The sequence below is a fragment of the Gekko japonicus genome, unplaced genomic scaffold (assembly GCF_001447785.1).
Source record: "Gekko japonicus isolate JY-2015 unplaced genomic scaffold, Gekko_japonicus_V1.1 scaffold5744, whole genome shotgun sequence".
Classification (NCBI taxonomy): Eukaryota; Metazoa; Chordata; class Lepidosauria; order Squamata; family Gekkonidae; genus Gekko; species Gekko japonicus.
The window spans coordinates 15,480-20,174 of NW_015167704.1; the positions used below are offsets into that span (position 1 = coordinate 15,480).

At 53.5% G+C, this 4,695-nt stretch overlaps 1 protein-coding gene and 1 long non-coding RNA gene across 2 annotated transcripts in view; both read right to left on the reverse strand.

Annotated features, from left to right (window-relative positions):
• LOC107112938 (zinc finger protein 135-like) overlaps positions 1-4,695 on the reverse strand; it is a gene marked incomplete at its 5' end in the record, with an annotated part of 37,709 nt that overhangs the window by 9,364 nt on the left and 23,650 nt on the right. The window lies entirely within an intron of this gene.
• Positions 808-2,811, reverse strand: LOC107112940. The gene is made up of 3 exons (XR_001482598.1): positions 2,777-2,811; positions 1,833-1,909; positions 808-842 (listed from the first exon to the last, which is right to left on the reverse strand). It is a non-coding gene; the product is annotated as an uncharacterized LOC107112940 (long non-coding RNA).

The window sequence follows — 4,695 nt, forward strand, 5'->3', positions numbered from 1 at the left end:
ACGAGCACCCGTGCCCTCCTTAGCCATTGGGAGACCCCCTCTTCTATGAAGCGCCTGTCCCACCCACCCCTTTCTACCCCCACCCACGGCCGACAGGTCGGGACAGCCTTGGGAGCCACCAGAGCCAAGCCCCTGAGATCTCCCTTCCTCTGGGGCAGCGTGGTTGGTGGTGGCAGGATCAGCGGTGGCCCCCACTGCTGGACCTCCCGAGGGCACCTGGTATTTTTGGCAACTGTGTGACACAGAGAGTGTTGGACTGGATGGGCCATTGGCCAGATCCAACATGGGCTTCTCTTATGTTCTTATTGACCCAGTGGGACCCCGGCTTCGGTTCTTGACAACATCATTTCCAGATCACGGGCAGAGCGGACCTTCCCTGGCTTGGGTGACGGCCACAACACTGGCCTCTGTTGCCCCTGGCCAAGAACACACACTGGGATACATGAACCCTTGGTCCACAGCACTCAGTGTCACCTACTCAGTCCGGCAGGGGCTCTCTAGGATCATTGCCTCCTACCTGATCCTTTTTACTGGAAATACGAAGGATTGAACTTCGGACTTCCAGCAAGCCAAGCAGATCCCCTGCCAGGGAACCGCAGCCCCTTCCCAAGTAGCGGGACAGGCCTCAAAACTGTGAACAGCTATTCTATAGTTGGATTCAATCTCCTCACAATGACTGCAATTTGCACCTTTGGCAGCAAGGGAAGATCCTTACCCAGAAAGGCCACATTCTGGTAATTCTCCAGCATGACTTCCCTGTACAGAGCTCTTTGTCCCGGATCCAGCAGGGCCCACTCTGCCTCCGTGAAATCGATGGACACCTCCTCAAAGGAAAAGGGACCCTGAAAGGAAAAGCAGATTCCCTCGTCAGAGATCACGTCAGGCAGAGATGGCTCCTTGGAAGAGAGTAGTCTGGGAAGGTACGGGATGTAAACGTCGGGATGGGTGAAGGGAATGGTGTTCAGAGGATCTCTTGCCCCAAGACCTTGTAGAAACTGCAGGAGCAAAAGTTCCCCTGAGAAAGGAAGAGGGACCCGAGCTGTCCCCTCACCTCATCTCACTGTGGCAGAAAAATCAGCGAGCCTGGGGCATTTCTGTATATGAGCCTGGATTGGCTGAGGCCTCTCTGTTTGGTTGCTCTCCCATAAGGCTTTGCAGGCTTAGCTACTGTCATCTCACAAGCCTCTCTCTAGCCTGACAAGGCACCCTGCTCCAAAAAGAGTTGTTTTCATTTCTCTAGGTCTACCATTTCATCCTCATACTCTCTCAAAGACTCCTCGTGAGGAGGTTTGTAGCTTCCGACCTGCAACATACTTGCTGAAGCAGGGGTCTGTGCTTCCAATAAGGTCACAATACAGTCTACGCGTAACATTCCTGGCAGTCTAACTAGGGTATAAGTTTGATATTCTTCTGCTAAAAGGTAACCATAAGTCATCCATGTGGGCTGAACCTTTGGGTACTGAGGGTCTAAATTGGTGAAGTCCTGGGCTGGTTTCCAATCAGCTCTCTGTGAGCTCATGTTGACTAGACCAGAACGCTCTCTATTCCACACTAGCGCACTACCTTTGTGTTGAAGTATTCTATGCTGATTATGGAAATGTTCTGTTTTCACCCTAAAAGATATGTAAGTGCCAAAGAGCTTTTTGTCCTTAAGAAGCTTATATTGTAAATAATCTGGTTTTCTTTGAAAACTCTGGTCTCTCTCTCTATGGATACAGTCACTCCCTTGCCAATCTTCACCCAACAAATGAAAGAACTAAAGGGGGATGGGGGGGGCCCCCCAGGGAAACAGTCCAGGGGTCCCAGAATCCCACAACGCTCCTCTCTCCTACCTGGACTGGAGGTGCGGCAGCCGTTTCCGGACCTCTGAAAAGATGTCGGCTCAACAGCATCTCTTCACTGCCTTTTCCTGAGACAAAGGAGGAAGGAAGGCCGTTTGCTTGCTTGGTCCCTGCTTCACACAACCCCTTCCCCGTGCTGTGAAACCTCCCCCTGTGTACACACAACACATCTTTAAACACTTTTTACTGAATTCTGGGAGAGGCAGAAGAGAAGCACGTGGTACCCATGATCTTTCGGGTTTATAAACGCAGCCGACATTATTCAGACTTCTGTGAGACCTGTGTTTGCTCTGTGGGGAGGGAAAGACGTTGCAGGACACGTCACCGTCCCATTCAGACCAATTCATGACTTGAGCGCATCTGGAGACTCGAGGGGAATAGGAGTGAGTTTCTGGAGTGTCTCTTGGCAGGCTCACTTCCCAAGCAGGATTTCAGCCAGACGCAACAGCAACATGACATCACATCTGTCCCAAGGCCCCTCCCCAAAGCTCCTGGGGGTGCCCGGCCACAGCCTGCCACCCGTCCCCCCAGCACTCTGTTTCCCACCGCGGCCTGCCAGAGGCCCCTTGAAGCACAGGCACAGAAGCCAAATTTCCCCAATATTCTTGGACCGGAGAAACTGGTTTTCAGCGCTCTGCTGCCCCAGAAGGTGGAGGCTCCCTCTGTTCAGGAGACTGGATAGTCGTGTGACCCCCCTCACCCTGAAAACTTGATTTCTAAGGAATGTGAGGCATGATTTTTTTAATTAAGGGGAGAAATTACCCTCTAGGAATGTGTCTCATCTCCTTTTGGAGGCATCAGAGTTAGTGGACACTGAGTGCCGCAAATCAACTCTTTGACGTGTGTAGAACTATTTATTTTTCTCCTGACCTCAACTCTCTGCCCGTCACGTTCACAGAATGCCCCAACGGCATGCAGGCACAAGGGGCCCTTACCAAAGGAGAGGGGATCTTGGGCACGCTCCACGGCCTGCGCCCTCTGCCCTTGCTCCAAGGAAGCTCCTTCCACCTCAGGTATTGCAGCTTCCATCTTCAGGGATGGTCCCCACATCTGAAACTGCAGTGAGGGAGAGGGGAAAGAGATGGAATGGAAAAGAGACCAAGGAACGGATCCTGCCCCACGCTGAGACTCTGCACCCCCTTCCATCAGCAGACCTGCTGAGTTATCTGGAGGAATCAGACATTCTCTAGTAGAAGAGGCTGCTGAAGTAGGCCATGAAATCTCCCACTTGGATGATCAAAACTTGGGCAATTATCTGGCAGGGGACCTTTAGGATAAGGCCCGATATCGTTGCTTGAATTGGACAGGCCTGGAGGGAACCCCCTCACCTGCCCGGCCTGCCTCTTCTCCTCTGCCTGCCTCAGGAGGAAGCCTTCTGGCCCAGCTCTTTCCCAGAATCCAACACCACTCCCTGCTTGGATGGGATGGGGGCTTTTCCTTGCCCTCTTCCCAGGCCCATCTCGGCAGCTGATGTGGGGCAGTAGTGGGTGCTGCAACTCTGTGTGAATTCCTCTGCCTTCCACCCCTGCTCAGCTCTGCCAGGATACTGGGCATGGAGGGAGACAAGAACATGAAACCAGAAGGCTCCGGGGCTTCCTCCTTCCAAGGGGAACCAACCCAGGTAAACAGCATCCCTTGGCGCTTCCTGCCCCACAAAGAAGCAGGGCGGAGGGAACAAGACTTTCACCCAGAGAAGAATCCCTGTTTTCTCCCGGCCACCGACTCCAGATCACCCTGAAAGGAGGACCGTCTTCCGGAGTCCAGCCTGAGCCGAGTCTTGAAAGCCTTCGGATGGCTCCTGAGTGTCTCACTGGTGCTCTGCTTGGAATTCAGGCCAGCCGATCAGCATGAACGATCCCTCACATTTGATCTCATCTGGTACCCCTTTCTGGGCCTTCTAACCGCCAAAGGCGAGCTCTGTCTTCTTGCCGGCGTCTCCCTTAGCGGGACTGGACCCCAGGCTTCTTGTGTCTGTGCCCTGGTATTTCTCCCTGTTTATTGTTTGGGGGTCTGTACCCCTCCTGCACCTTGGATACAAAGCCAGTTTGGTGCAGTGGTTAAGAGCACGGACTCTAATCTGGGAGGGCCGGGTTTGGGTCTTCACTCCTCCACATGCAGCTGCTGGTGTGACCTTGGGTCAGTCACAAGTCCTCTCAGAGCTGTTCTCTCAAGGGCAGTCCTCCAAAGAGCTTTCTCAGCCCCGCCCACCTCACAGGGTGTCTGTTGTGGGGAGGGGAAGGGAAAGGAGATTGTAAACTGCTCTGAGACTCCAAGCGAAGGGTGGGGTTTAGCTCCAATCTCTTCTTCTGCTCTCTCTTGCCTGGGAAAAGGTTGCCTTTTCTCCTACCCTAAATGTTGTCCAGGAGGAAGAATTTGGCCTTGTGTACGTCTGCCTCTGTGAAAGGTGCTGTGGAGTGAGGGGGCAGGGGCGATGCGGTTGGAACAGCCGTGTTCTCTCTCCCTGTGTGTCCACTCTGCAAAGTACTGCTGCTGCTGCAGGGGGGTACTCAAACCCACATCCGTGGGGCTCCCGGGTGTATTTACTCTGGGGGATCCTGTTGCTCATGCCGCGATCCTCATAGTGATGGATGCCTGTGTTTAGTGTCCCCTCTAAGCTGAGTGAGTGTGAGCTAGCTCACAGGTTTTTAGCCTCCGGCTCACACATTTTTGTCTTAGCCCAGGAAGGAGGGCTCCAGAGCAGTAGCCGAATGGCTCACTCACAAGTTTAATGCCCCTGGCTCACAAAGTAGAATTTTTGCTGGCAAGACCGCAGACCTTGGCAAGGAGAGTTTTTAAAATGTTCCTCTCCTCTGCTGGGCTGGAATGCGACGCCAGCTGGCAGCCCTTCCTCCCC